Source organism: Pongo abelii, chromosome 12 (assembly GCF_028885655.2).
Source record: "Pongo abelii isolate AG06213 chromosome 12, NHGRI_mPonAbe1-v2.0_pri, whole genome shotgun sequence".
In the NCBI taxonomy this organism is placed as follows: Eukaryota; Metazoa; Chordata; class Mammalia; order Primates; family Hominidae; genus Pongo; species Pongo abelii.
In genome coordinates, this window is record NC_071997.2 from 128961596 (window position 1) to 128977201 (window position 15606).

Here is a 15606-nt window from a genome sequence, read left to right on the forward strand (position 1 = left end):
TTCATCATTTTCTTATTCTAAGTGTCTAAGTATGCCCAGTGTATTTGATCATTTTCATGCTTCTGATAAAGACATACTGAAAACTGGGAACAAAAAGAAGCTGAATTGGACTTACAGTTCCACATGGCTGGGGAGCCTCAGAATCATGGCAGGAGGTGAAAGGCACTTCCTACATGGTGGCAGCAGGAAAAAATGAGGAAGAAGCAAAAGCAGAAACCCCCTGACAAACCCATCAGATCTCGTGAGACTTATTCACTGTCACCCAAATAGCACGGGAAAGACTGGCCCCCATGATTCTATTACCTCCCCCTGGGTCCCTCCCAACACGTGTGGGAATTCTGGGAGATACAATTCAAGTTGAGATTTGGGTAGGGACACAGCGAAACCATGTCACCCAGATATTTAATAGTAATCAAATACTTAAATATTTGATCTGTTTACATAATTTCCCAGGAAATAGCATGTCTTTATGTTTTACAAAGCAGAAATAGTGGGGCTTAAAATAATAGACATTAATTTTTTACATTTTCTAAATTGTCTTTGTGTTGAGAATTAGCTTGTTGAATAGTTGTGATGATGTACATTTTAGGCAGGGATTCTCTGTCTTCCAATGTCACATCGCAATGCAAATTATCAGACTGCAATAGATTTGCCAAAATTATTGGTCTTACATTACTTACACAATTTTCAGAAATAAGACAACATACAGATCGGTAGAAGTGTTCCAATTGCCATAACTGTAAAGGCCAAGTTTCTGAGGCTCATGGCACTCTCCCTCCTTTTTGTTCTCTTGAATGGACAGTATTCAGGAAATGGCTTTCATTTTATGGAAGATTCAATCATTCTGACAAGACAGTCTTTTTTCCCACTTATGACAACAAGCATAAAATGAAAATGAGAATAAAAAATTGATTTTGACTAAAAACTAAATTGGCAAGTGTAATTAGCATCTTGAATGCAGTAAGGGCTTCTATACCCTTCACCTTCATCTATCCAAACCGTCCTGTCAGAGCATCCCCTGCCTGGCCCTGCCCCACACCCAAGGCTACACATGCCTGTGAAAGCAGCATGAGGGCAGAGGGCAGTGGGCCCCAGCGCGGGCGGTGGCTGGGAGCCAGGACGTGGCTTGCGTTCAGTCATGCTGTGAGGGTGGCCCACATATCGCGAGCCATGTGGGGGCCTCAGCCAGACTCTACCTGCATGTGCAGCCGGTTTCCAGGTTCTATTCCTAGCCTCAGTTCTTTCCTTCTTTACCCAGAAACTGGAAAATAAATGCTGCCAGGGTCCTGGTTCCCGTCACTGTCCTCTGGGGCTCCTCCAGGCCACCGTGACACGGCCCACTGGCTGTGCCAGGTTCTACCACAGCTGGGTCCAAAGGTGCTGGACACACGATGCCACGTGCACTCCCTTGGGTCAGTAGATGCCGAATCCAGAATTTCAGATTGACCTGAGGGGAGGGTGTTGAAGCTTCACTTCCACCCTTCCTGGTGGATCCCTCTGTCTCCTGTCTTCTCCACGCTTCCTGGTTTGTGCAAGAGTTTCCTTTGTCAGTAGAGACAGCATGGGCCACTTTACATGGTCCATGTTTTCTGATCCTAGTGATAAGAACAGGAATCGGGAAGATATATAAAGAACTTCATGGAGCTTAAATAATTCTTTCACGTGAATTAACTCATTTTTTTCTTCACACACACTAAAAAGCTGAGGATGCAGACAGAAGAAAGAAATGGCATTTATTGAGGATGCCTAGTCTATGCCAGTTGTATTTTTAGTCCTTATAGCAATACTGCTAAGAACACATCCCTTCCATTTCACAGAAGGATAAACTGCCATCCACAAGGTGAAGGAGTATGTCCATGGTCAGGGCTGTGGTGAGTGACAGCTCAACCAGAATGCAGCTCTCCATCCTCCAGATAGCATGATTTTCCTGCTTTATATGTCTGCACTCGTCATCCAAATGTCACTGGATGAAAGCATCCACAGTCTTCACCAGCTGGTTTCTTTGGCCCCTACTGTGAACCTACTCATGCCTGCAGCTCAAGGAAGTTTCCAGAAAGCCTCCAGCACAAGTGAGGAAGCTACGGTTATGACAGGCTGGCTGAGCATAGGGAAAGACAGAAATTTAGCCTCTAAGCCCTCTGGGCACAGAAGACATCTGAATATCTTCCACCCTAAGGAAGCCCTGTAGGCCATGGGGGAGCCCTGTAGGCCCCTGGCAGCCTTTGGTGCCAGGGCTGAGGCCAAGAGGCAGGGGAGTTATGTTACCCAAAGGAAGTATAGTCAGGAATAGATTCCCACAGCCCATCCAAACCAAAGTGAGTGGATAGCCAAAAACTCAGGAGAGCAGATGCCAGTGCCAAGATCACAGGGTGACACTGAGCTGGCTGCAGCAGGCACAGTGAGCAGGACAGTGCCTTGCTGGACAGAACACATCACACCTGCCTGAAGGCAGCATCCAGAGAGTTAGGAAGCCCCCCCGCCCACCTCCCACATCTCACCCCAGAACATTGTCATAGCAGTTTGGATAGTTGGGGAAATAAGTAAGTGAGAAGAGAAGTCTGGAGGTGTATTTTTGGGAGAAAGAAGAGTGAGTGGGCTCCTAGGATTGAGTGGGTGTTGGGAGTTCAGGGTTGCCTTTTCCCTTTGGCTCCAGGGAATGGCTGTTGGATTTGAGCTCTGAAAAAAAAAAAGAAAGGCTGACTCTGGATTCAAGGGAGGCACAAGAAGGCCTGATTCACAGGGTTCCATTCCCAGGTCCCCTTCCCTTCCTCCAAGGCCAGAGTTAGGGTTGAAATGTGAGGCGAATTTCCTGGCTTCCTTACCTTACTGTGCTCGGAACTAAAAACAAAGCAATGCCTCCAAGAGCCATGAGTAGGAGAAAAGCGCGATTCCAAGGACAACTGTGGCTACGATTTGAGTGCCAGCATGAAACAAGAGGCAGCTTAATGGCTGGAGAAGAAGACTTTGAAGAGCTCTCTGCTGCTTTTTAAATAAAAATTTGCAGAGGGAGATTATGACTAAGAGAGTGGGTACCCAGAGGCTGTCCTGGAGCCCCCAGGAGTCATGCGGACACTGCCTTTTGATGATGATGCCAGCATGAAGAGGTGGCCTACCCACAGCCCTGCATCCATTCTGTCTTCGCCTTGATAAAACTCAGTCACTGACCAAGAAAATCAGAGGTGATCTATAGGAAAAAGGGAGAGGAGACTAGCTTAGCCTGTAACCTGAGTAACGAATCTAATAATACCTGCTTCCATAAAAAACAAAGAATTGATAGTTCACCTCCTTTACCTTGTTTCCTCAGTCTGCAAACCTGGCAATGGGGGAACTCTCTAAAGTCAACCTGAACAGCACTGAGATCATCCCTGAGAACACAGGAAGCCCCCCCTTTGTATAAATCAGCAAAAGAACATCTACATTCCCAGGAGAGTCTAGTTGATTTATAAAACAGTGACTAATGGGCCCATGCAGAAAGAATCCTAAAAGAGAAAAATGTAGAACAGTTTCACCATTAACAAAACAAACATGCATCAACTATGCTTCATGTTAGGAAAAGGCAGCTTCACTATATTTACTAATATCTATAAATTTTCAAGATTTTCCCTCCATCCTGTTTCTCGGTTTGTGGGCTCCAACTCCACAGACTCAGAGTTCCAACTCCACGGGCTCAAGTGTCTTCCCTCCCTGGCCACCTGGCATCGCCCTTCCTGATCCAGCCCCTCCTCCCCAGCATGTCACGTTCCCCTGTTACTCCCACCTACACTGCCCACTGCATCACGCTGGGTCTGAATGGTTGGGAGAGCAGCATGTCCCATCCCTGGCCCCTCACCCACACTCTACCTCCCTAATTCCTCACTCAAAGAGCTCACTCAGGTCAGCTGGTTCCTCATGCCCTCCATGCCACTGCCTTCATTTCCTTTGTCCTCTGAGAACTCTTCATGCATGTATCCCCCCAAATTCATATTTCAAATCCTAACTCTAATTCATATTTGGAATCATAACCCTCAAACTCATATTTGAAATCCTAATCCTAATACCCTAATATGAGGGTACTGAGAGGTGGGGCCTTTGGGAGGTGATGAGGGCAGAGCCCTCACAAATCGGGTTAGTGCCCTTATAAAAGGGACCCCAGAGAGCTGCCCCACTCTTCCACCATGTGAGGACACAGCCAGAAGCCACTGTCTGTGAAGAACAGCCCCTCCCCAGACATCAGATCTGCTGGTGCCTTGATCTTGGGCTTCTAAGCTTCCAGAAATAGAAGCCATAAATTTTGTTTTTTATAAGCCAACAGTGCATGGTGTTCGGTTACAGAAGCCTGAATGGGTTAAACAGTTAATGTTCAGATTCACTCTCTCACACCATCCCCTCAGTGTTCTAGGCATGCTCCAACTGGATGGCTGGCAGGAAAGCCTATAATTGGATTTGATTTATTCACTTCTCAAACATTTGGAAACACAAACACGATGCCAAGTGCTGTCCTCAGGGGCACAGTCTGGTGAGTGATACCAAGACTCGGCTCTCAGAAGAACTGTGAGGACACGGGGTGGGAACTGAGGTGGATCCCAGGAGCAGAGGTCAACTCGCTGATTCTAGGGCTCTGTGTGGATCTTGGCCCACAGGCAGCTTCTAGCAGGACTTGGTGGCTGACTCTTGTGGCACATGAGTGGAGGGGACACTGGAGCACAGGTACTGGGAGGCAAGGTTCCTGAGCAACAAATGAAGAATTAATGTGAGGGTGAATTAACATGTGGGTTAAATTCTGTAAATCGGAGGGTTATCCCATGATAACCCTCCGATTTACAGAAAAGGAAACTGCAGGTGAAGTTAAGTGACTTACACCATCTCATAACCAGTGAGGGTCAGTCCAGAATTTAAAGCCAGAGTTTCTAACTCCAAATCCTGTGTTCAGAAACTGGAAGGAGAAACAAACCCAGCGATGGATGGCTACTGGATAGCACGACGCCTCCACCAGCCACAGAGGCCAGCACAGCAGGGTTGGTGTCAGGTTCACGGCTACACCAAATGTCATGCTGAGGTCCAAAGGGAGTGGGTGGATGAGCAGAAAGAACTCTGGGGTGGTGGGGGCTGGCCATAAGCAGGTGAAAGATGATTTTATTCGGCAGCAGCTCTCATCAACAGCTTTCTCACACTGTCCGCCCTGTCTCAGCTGCTTGAGCCGGCTGTGGCTCCCTTCAGCAGCTGGCTCTCCCTTGCCTTCAGGGTCATCAGCTTAACTCTTTCTTTTTCTGGGTACCAGCAAGCTGAGCTGTGTCCTGGCTCCCTCCTGTCCATCTGCAAAGATGGACAACTTTGGCTCTCTCTCTTTCTCTCAGTGTGAGCACCTGCACAGTGTCAACAGGGCAATTATACCTTTTACAGAAAATAGTGGCTTAGAGCCAAGTGAGAACCGTTCCCTATGTTATGGCTATGTTATGGTGGTGAGCTTCTCTGTGTTATGTCTACATGGTTATGATAACAAGTGGAGTTATACGCCTGCACTCTAGATTTGCTGAGTCACTCTTGATGTTTACCTCAGCCTATCCTTGACCAAAGCACAGCCCTTACCTTACAGCTGGGGCTGCATTTTCTGCCCTGTCTGATTTCAGTTTTCCTGACAGCAGCTTGGTTTATAACAATTATTTCACAGTAAAGCCTATTAATTACAGTCCCACCTCCTTTGGGAGCTCACGCTTAACCAAGCAGAAGCAAGGACTTACTGCCACTCTGGCATGACTCCCTGCCCACAGTCAAGCCCACACAGGACATACGTGTCACCAAACAAACCACCAGGAACAAAACCCACATGAAGTCCCAGTGGCTGTAGATTTGTTTGGAGCTGCTCTCCATTTCATAAGCTCAATGAAAAGGCAGCAGCAGGTGGTGGAGAGAATGCAGGATTTGGACTCAGAAACCCTGGCTTTAAGTTCCTGACTTACCCTCACTGGTTATGAGATGCCGTAAGACACTTAACTTCTTCACCTGCAGTTTTCTGTTCTACAAATTGGAGGGACATCACTGGACCCATGTTAATCCTTCATTTGAAGCTTGGAGGATATAGTTCGGCTGTGTCCTCACCAAAATCTCACCTTGAATTATAGTAATCCCCACATGTCAAGGGTGGGGCCAGGTGGAGATAATTGCATCATGGGGGTGGTTTCCCCTATACTGTTCTCATGACAGTGAATAGGTCTCCTGAGATCTGATGGTTTTACAAAGGGGAGTTCCCACACACATGCTGTCTTGCCTGCAGGCAAGACGTGACTTCGCTCCTCATTTGCCTTCTGCCATGACTGTGAGGCCTCCCCTGCCATGTGGAACTGTGAGTCAATTAAACCTCCTTCCTTTATAAATTACCCAATCTCAGGTATGTCTTTATTAGCAGCATGAGAACAGAATAATACAGTAAATTACTACCAGTTAGCGGGGTGCTGCTCTAAAGATACATGAAAATGTGGAAGCGACTTTGGATAGCAGACAGAGGTTGATACAGTTTGGAGGACTCAGAAGAAGGCAGGAAGATTTGGGAAACTTTGGAACTCCCTAGAGACCAGTTGAATGGCTTTGACCAAAATGCCGATAGTGATATGGATATTAAAGTCCAGGCTGAGGTGGTCTCAGATGGAAATGAGGAACTTGGTCTCAGATGGAAATGAGGAACTTGTTGAAAATTGGAGCAAAGGTGACTCTTGCTATGTTTTAGCAAAGAAACTGGTGGCATTTTGCCCCAGCCCTAGAGATTTGTGAAACTTTGAACTTGAGAGAGATAATTTAGGGCAACTGATGGAAGAAATTTCTAAGCAGCAAAGCATTCAAGAGGTCACTTGGGTGCTGTTAAAAGCATGCAATTTTATGTATTCACAAAGATATCGTTTGGAATTGGAACTTATGTTTAAAAGAAAAGCAGAGCACAAAAGTTTGGAAAATTTGTAGCCTGATGATGCAATAGAAAAGAAAAACCACTTTCTGAGAAGAAATTCAAGCTGGCTGAAGAAATTTGCATAGGTAGCAAGGAGCCAAATGTTAATAACCAAGACAATGGGGAAAATGTCTCCAGGGCAAGTCAGGGATTTCCAGGGCAGCCCCTCCCATCACAGGCCCAGAGGCCTAGAAGGAAAAAATGGTTTTGTGGGCCTGGCCCAGGAACTTGCTGCTTTGTGCAGTCTAGGGAATTGGTGCCCTACATCCCAGCTGTGGCTAAAATAGGCCAAGGTAGCACTCAGGCCATCGCTTCAGAGGGTGTGAGCCCCAAGTCTTGGCAGCTTCCATGTGGTGTTGAGCCTTTGGGTGCACAGAAGTCAAGAATTGAGGTTTGGGAACCTCTGCCTAGGTTTCAGAAGATGTATGGAAATGCCTGGTTGTCCAGACAAAAGTTTGCTGCAGGGGCAGAGCTCTCATGGAGAACCTCTGCTAGAGCAGTGCAGAAGGAAAATGTGAGGTGAGAGACCCACACACAGAGTCCCCGCTGGGGCACTACCTAGTGGAGCTGTGAGAAGAAGGCCACCATCCTCCAGATCTGTTGCGGGAAGTCAGGGACCCTGAACAGAGGGACTGGCTGAAGCTGCAGCAGAAGAACATAAATTGTGAAGATTTCATGGACATTTATCACTTCCTCAATCAATACTCTTATAATTTCGTATGCCTGTCTTTAATCTCTTAATCCCATCATCTTCATAAACTGAGGATGTATGTCCCCTCAGGACCCTGTGATGATTGCATTATCTGTACAAATTGTTTGTAAAACATGTGTGTTTGAACAAAATGAAATCTGGGCACCCTGAAAAGGAACAGGATAACAGCAATTTTCAGGGAACAAGGGAGATAACCATAAGGTCTGACTGCCTGTGGGGCTGGGCAGAACAGAGTCATATTTTCTTATTGCAGAAAGCAAATAGGAGAAATATCACTGAATTCTTTTCTCTGCAAGGAATAACCCTGGGAAAGGAATGCATTCCCAGGGTTGGGTCTATGGACAGCCACTCTGGGAGTGTCTGTCTTATTTAGTTGAAGATAAGGGATGAAATACACCCTGGTCTCCTGCAGTGCCCTCAGGCTTACTAGGATTGGGAAATTCCAGCCTGGTGAATTCTAGTCAGACCAATTGTCTACTCTCGAACCCTGTTTCCTGTTAAGATGTTTATCAAGACAATACGTGCCCAGCGGGACATGAAACCTTATCAGTAATTCTAATTTCGCCCTGGCCTTGTGATCTTGCTCTGACCTTCTGCCCTTGTGATCTTTTATTGCCCTCTGAAGCATGTGATCTTTGTGACTTACTCCCTGTTCGTAGCCCCCTCCCCTTTTGAAATCCCTAATAAAAACTTGCTGGTTTTGTGGCCCAGGGGGCATCACAGAACCTACCAATAGGTGATGTCACCCCTAGAGGCCCAGCTGTAAAATTTCTCTCTTTTGTACTCTTTCTCTTCATTTCTCAGACTGGCCAACACTTAGGAAAAATAGAAAAGAACCTATGTTGAAATATTGGGGGCTGGTTTCCCCAGTACGGATCCCAGAATGTCAGATCCACTGACAGCTTGCACCCTGCACCTGGAAAAGCTGCAGACACAACACCAACCCATGAAAGCATCCAGGAGTGGGGCTGTACCAAGCAAAGCCACAGGGGTGTAAATGCCCAATACCATGGAAACCTACCTCTTGCATCAGCATGACCTGGATATGAGATATGGAGTCAAAGGAGATCATTTTGGATCTTTAAGATTTGACTGGTAGATTTCAGACTTGCATGAGGCCTGTAGTCCCTTCATTTTGGCCAATTTCTGCCATTTGGAATAGCTGTATTTACCCATTGCCTGTACCTTCATTGTATCTAGGAAGTAACTAACTTGCTTTTGATTTTACAGACTCACAGGTGGAAGGGACTTGCCTTCTCTCAGATGAGGCTTTGAACTTGGACTTTTGAGTTAATGCTGAAATAAGATTTTGGGAGACTGTTAGGAAGGCACGACTGGTTTTGAAATGTGAGGACATGAGATTTGGGAGGGGCCAGAGGCAGAATGATATGGTTTTGCTGTGTCTCCACCAAAATCTCAACTTGAATTGTAATAATCCCCACATGTCAAGGGCAGGGCCGGGTGGAGATAATTGAATCATGGGGGTGGTTCCTTCTCTACTGTTCTCATGGTAGTGAATAAATCTCATGAGATCTGATGGTTTTATAAAGAGGAGTTCCCCTGCAAAAGCTCTCTTGCCTGCCACCATGTAAGACATCACTTTGCTCCTCATTTGCCCTCTGCCATGATTGTGAAGCCTCCCCAGCCATGTAGAACTGTGAGTCAATTAACCCTCTTTCCTTTATACATTATCCAGTCTTGGGTATGTCTTTATTAGCAGTGTGAGAACAGACTAACACAGTGGAACATGAAGATGTGTTCTGAGTTGGGCAGCTCTGTTCACATGTGGTCTTAATCATTAATCCTGAGAATGAAATAAACTCACAGTGTAGACCCCTGGACAATTATTCTTGTTCCATAATTTCACTTTACACCTGAAACAGCATGATGCTCGATTTCATGTGCCAGCTTGGCTGGATCATGGGAGCCTGTAGTGAACATTTCTGAGTGTGTGTGAGAGGGTGTTTCTGGAATAGGTTAGCATTTGAATTCGTGGACTCAGTAAAGAAGGTTCCCTCCCAGCACAAGTGGGTATCGTTTAATCTGTTGAGGGCCTAAACAAAATGCAGAGGAAGGAAGAATCCTGGCTCCTCCTGCCTGCCTATTGAGCTGGAACCTGGGTCTTCTCCTGCCCGGGGACCAGGATTTACACCATCCACTCCTCCAGTTCTCGGGTCTTTGGACCCAGACTGAATCACACCAGCAACTCTCCTGGGTCCGCACCTTGCACACAGCAGATAGTGAGACTTCTCAGCTCCATAATCACATGTGCTAACTCCCATTGTGTGTGTGTGTGTTATCTCTCATCGGTTCAATTTCTCTGGAGAACCCCTACTAATACAAACATATTGAAGATGACATCTCCCCCATGTTTAAACCTTCCAAACTCTAGAAGTTTTGCCTTTGGGGAGCAGACACGCAGCAGCAGGAGGAAGCCCTCCTTTTTTCTCCATGTCTCTAGAGAGTAAGTCATTTCTCTTCCCTGTGTCCTCCCTGCCCTGTTGTGGGTGAGAAGGAGCCGCCACATCCAGGCCCCCTTGCTGAGCGTCTGGCTGAGGGCAGGGGAGGAAGAACTAACTGCTCGAGTGAGGCTCCTTAAATTCCAGGTGGTCTGAAGAGCCGCGCATGGCAAGGAGCTTCTTCACAGTCGGGGAAACACTGACTCCAAATGGAAAGAGCCCATCGCGGTCCACCTGGACGTCCTTGCACTTGATTGCAACCTCTGTGGGGCTGTTATAATCAGAGTGCAGCCAGCCTCGGGGTAGAGGTATCCACCGCACACAGTCTCAGCTCCAGACCTGCTCAGCGTTTTGCACAGGTGAAGCGGTCAAGGCTACAGCAGCCAAGTGAGATCCTCAAACGTTCCTCATACCGGCACATTTCCAAATGCCTCTCCCTGGCTTAATGCCCCCTATTGTCTGACTCTGCAAAGCCATAATTCCCTCACCTCTGAGCAACCTAAAGTAACTTTTTAACTTCCGCCCAAACAGCTGGTTCACCAGCAGTGGTTGCAGGCTTCCTGACACTTTTTTCCAAGTTATAATAATGATTTTAGCCCGTTGCTCCTATTCAGAAACTAAAACCTCACATAGAACCCAGAAAACCCTGATGCATCTTCACCTCTTAAGAATGACTGTTCTTTATATGCTCACTAACTAGGAAAATGTTTTTGCTTTATTTTTCGACCTTATGTTTACACACATAAAGTTTTCAAAAATAACTTTAAATCGAAATGTTTAATATATTAAAAGTGCACATGCCTGAACATGTGCCTAGATAACATCTCAACGCAACAGACCAACTGTGTCCTGCAATAAACTGAAACAGTGTGCATGGTACATGATGTCATTCAGGAGCTTCCCCATGTCTTAGCTGAGTTAGTACTCACGTGGTTCTGTGGGGTTTTGCTGGATGACTCTTGTCTACTGGGCTCTCAGCATTCAGGCGTACCTCTTGCACTCACTAATCACTCCCCACTGTCTTCCCCCACCCAACCCCCACTACTTCAGGAGTTCAAAGACTAAAATCTAAATTTCCCGGGCCCTCTGATGGCTCAGTTCCTGGATGCAGCTTAGGTTCTGCAACGAGATGCAGCTGCAGGTGGAGGTGAAGGCCACTTCCCAGCTGTTCTTGTGCTTGACCAGTGTGCTTATTTCCTAGGGCTGCAGTGACGAAGCACCTGCTATGAACTGCAGTGTGTTCCCCAGAACTCATGCTGACGCTCTAACCTCCAACCCCAATGTGATGGTATTAGGAGGTGCAGCCTGTGGGAGGCAATTAGGTTGAGATGAGGCCATGAGGGGTGGCTCCTAGGAGGAGATTAGCACCCTTATAAGGAGACACTACCAGAACTCCATTCCTCTGTCTCTCTCTGCCATGTGAGCTTTCTGCAGCCAGGCTGGGATTAGTACCTCATAAAATAGCTGGAGGGGACTAACTAGGTGCCCTTGCCCTTCTGCCTTCTGCCATGCGAGAATGCAGTGTTCACCCCTTCTGCTATGTGAAGACACAGCAACAAGGCACCACCCTGGAAGCAGAGGGTAGTCCCTGCCAGACACATAACCTGCCAGCACTTTGATTGTAGAGTTCCCAGCCTCCAGAACTGAAAAGAATAAATGTCTGTTTTTATAAATTACTTAGTCTCAGGTATTTTGTTACAGCATCAGGAACAGACTGGGACAATTAATCATCAATTACTGTGCAATACAAAGAAATATTGCACCTCTCTTTTATCCAATGCATCAACAAGCCCCACAGCTCTGCCTCCCAGACACGTCCTGACCATCAATTACTTCTCCATTGTCACCCTTTCCAGGCCCCATCATCTCTCATCCAGACACGGCCCCAACTCTTTTACTCTCCTGAGGACATAGATTGGATTATGTCAATCACCCGCCTAAATCTCCCAGTGTCTTCACATTGCCTCTAGACCAAGATGTCGAGGACTTGCTGGAACCTAGAGTCCTACACAACCTGGCCCTGGCCCCATCACTCATTGCTCTATTCTTCAAACCACCAAACATGTTTCTGCTGCTTTCACTGCCTACTGTTCCCTATCGCATCCACAGGTGCGGGCTGGCTCCTTCACATTATTCAAGGCTGATATCATCTCAGAGAGGCCTTCCTTAGCCACCAAAATTAAAATAACTCCCTCCCCTACCAAGAGTTACTACCCACCCCATTCCTCCATTTTTTGTCCTCATAGCTGATGGCACTGTCTGTGGCTTCAATAGCAAGATCTTTCTTGCCCTGTTCCCAGGGTCTGGAATAAAAATGAATAGAATGAATCAATCAGTGAAAATCCCCTAACTCTAAAGAGCTGGTCTACTCGGGAAAGCAAGAGGTGCAAACAAGTGAGACAATCTTCAAGGGAGTACACAACCAAGTGAGAAGTGTGAACCACTTTTGTTCAACTCAAAAATATTTTAAAAAATAAATCTACACCAAAAAAGAAAATAAGCATCATCGCATAGTTTAAATCTTCTACAAATGAGTTCTAGAAGGGTCTAATGGACATCACAAGAAGGCCTATAACGGCCACATAAAAGTTGGCTTACAAAGGCCACCAAACCCAAAAACTACTTCCACAGTTGCCCTGGAGAGGGCAGATACTCACGTTAATGAGGAACTTTGATGAATCAGAAACATAGACTAGTGGTGTTGATACACGGTTCTGTCGTGACGCTCTGATTGCCGATTCAGGGTACAGATTACTGACCCAAAGACAGACATGCTTCTGGTTTGAGGGTTACTGAACAAGTATCTGGGAATGGGCGTCCGTGCACTGAAAAATAATTGAGGAGATTAATAAGCATGTCCCCCTCTGTGCTGTCCTCAAAACACAGTACTCATGGCAATTGGCGATACAAACAACCTCTCATCTTACATTTACAAACACTTCTGCTAAGTTTATCCCTCTGGTTTTTACCATGTCCTTGTACCTGGTGTGAGGCAGATAAAATAATGCCCATTTTACAGGTGAGAGAAACTGAGGATCTAAGAGATTAAAATGCAGTCTGAGAGTCAGAATCAACACATGAAGATAAGTTGGAAGAGCTAATTCGCATCAGAAATTTAATTTAAATCTAGAACTTCTAGCCTTAACTCTGGTACTTTTTCCAGTGGTAACTTCCAGAAGTTTTCTTATTTTTCTGTCCCCCTCAACACAGTCTTTGATTCTAAGAGAAACTGGCAATAGCCAACTAGACATCTGGAGGCATCTGATTCCAGAGTCACATTCCACTACCCTTAGTTATCCATGGAACTACTTTCCACCTCCAGGAACCATGGCTGCCAGTGTCTCTAAACAGCTCCTTTGCTTTCCTGACAACAGCCCTGGTATCAGATGACTGGCAGGAGACGTCGGACATTGCCTGTCGTGTGTGCACATTACCGGAGGGGAGAAATGATGACCGACTGAGCTCTGTGCTCCTTCCAAGCTCCTCACTGGCCTGTGCACCTAAAGCCTGTCAATTAGAGTTCACTTGAATAAACTGCACTAGAACCAGAGAATGAATGTGCCAAGTATGCACTGAGGAGCCACTTGCTTAATAACCAATCTGAAACATGGGACAGAGAGGAGACTGTGATAGAATTTCCTCGCTAAATTCTCATCTCACTGCAACCACCTCCTATGGACTTCTCGCTGGTAAAAGGCCGTGGTTCTTTGGAACAGGTTCCTGCTGCCTTGCAGATTAGGAATTTAAAATTTATCTGTAATATTCACATTTATATATAATATATACCATATATCACATATTTATAATTATATGCAAGTATAGAAGTATATAATATACAACATAATTATAATCATAGGTAACATTACTTATATATATACAGATTCCTGGGTGTTACCTCATCATGATCTCTGGGCAGCTATACGTTTTAAGAGCCGGTCCAGTAGTGATGTGATTTGGAAGTCAATGATTTGGTGAACTCTGGGTATTGTACATCAAGAACTACACAGCATACTGCAACCATCTAAGAGATTCCCCCAAAGCCATTATTATGTTATAGGTGAGAAAGAGCTAACCAGGACATTTGGAAACTGATGTTAGGATCTATCTAGTTTCAGGAAGTGACGGATAGAAAATAGTTTTCTCTGAGGAAACTTTCAGGGAAACCATGATTGGGTGCCCCTTCTGTATTTTTATGACTTCTCTAATCTTGCAAATGAGTTTCCTCTTGTGTCTGATGCTGACTGGTTGATAAGGGGTCTGGGGTGATGAGCATATTCAGCAGAGAGCATGAAAATTGTGTCTGTCCTACTGCCAGGATATGGAAGGGGCCAACAGAATGAGGAGCAAACTGAAGGGGACAGTCTTCCTGAAATTGGGCAGCCTTGATTATTATTCTTGTACTAATTACTACTGACCTGAAAAATCAAGGCTGACTCAGATGCTTGCACACCAATGTTCATTGCAGTTCACTACATACAGTAGCCAAAAGGTAGAAGAAGCCAAGAGTCCATCAGCAGATGAATGGATCAACAAAACATGGTCTATGCATGCAATGGAATATTATTCAGCCATGAAAAGGAATGAAGTTCTGATACATGCTACCATATGGATGAAGCTTGAGGACATTATGCCAAGTGAAATAAGCCAGTCACAAGGGGACAAACATTGTAGATCACGCTTATGTGAAGTATCCAGAATAGGTCAAGTTACAGAAACAGAAAACACATCAGAGGTTATGAAGTGGCTGAGGAGAGGAGGAAACGAGGAATTGTTGTTTAATGAATGGAGAATTTTTGTTTGGGGTGATAAAAAAAAAGTTTGAAACTAGACAGTGGTGGTGGCTGCACAACACTGTGAATGTAATTATTGCTACAAAACTAGGTGAATGGAAAATTTTGTTAGATATATTTTATGATACATTTAAAACTTAATAAAAATACTGAAAGACATTGGATTATACACTTTAAATGAGTGAATTGTAAAGTATGTGCATTTTATTTCATGAAAGCTGTTAAAAAGAAAATGATTGACTGTTGAGGTTCAGCATGAAATAGGATCTTTAACCCTTGGTCCAGTGTTCTGGATGTTGGGTATAAAAATATCCTCTCAGTTATAAAAATAACAAGGAAATCCCTTCAAGATGAGATTATTAGTTTGCAAACATAATGATGTACTGCATTGGCTTTTAGAATTTGTATTGGTCTGTTTTCATGCTGCTGTTAAGGACATATCTGAGACTGGACAATCTACAAAAGAAAGAGGTTTAATGGACTCAGAGTTCCACGTTGCTGGGGAGGCCTCACAATCACGGCGGAAGGAGAAAGGCAAGTCTCACATGGTGGCAGACAAGAGAAGAGAATGAGAGCCAAGCAAAAGGGGTTTCCTGTTATAAAACCATCAGATCTTGAGAGAATTACTCACTACCATGAGGACAGTAAGGGGAAACGACCCCCATGATTCAATTATCTCTCACCAGGTCCCTCCAAACGAGGGAATCATGGGAGCTACAATTCAAGACA

At 45.4% G+C, this 15606-nt stretch overlaps 1 long non-coding RNA gene across 1 annotated transcript in view; it reads right to left on the minus strand.

Moving 5' to 3' along the window:
* The window catches only part of LOC129057776 (uncharacterized), a 164842-nt gene that overhangs the window by 52895 nt on the left and 96341 nt on the right, over positions 1-15606 (minus strand). Inside the window, exon 2 of the long non-coding RNA XR_008522546.1 lies at positions 12745-12912. This is a non-coding gene — a long non-coding RNA (uncharacterized LOC129057776). The remainder of the gene's footprint in view (positions 1-12744; positions 12913-15606) is intronic.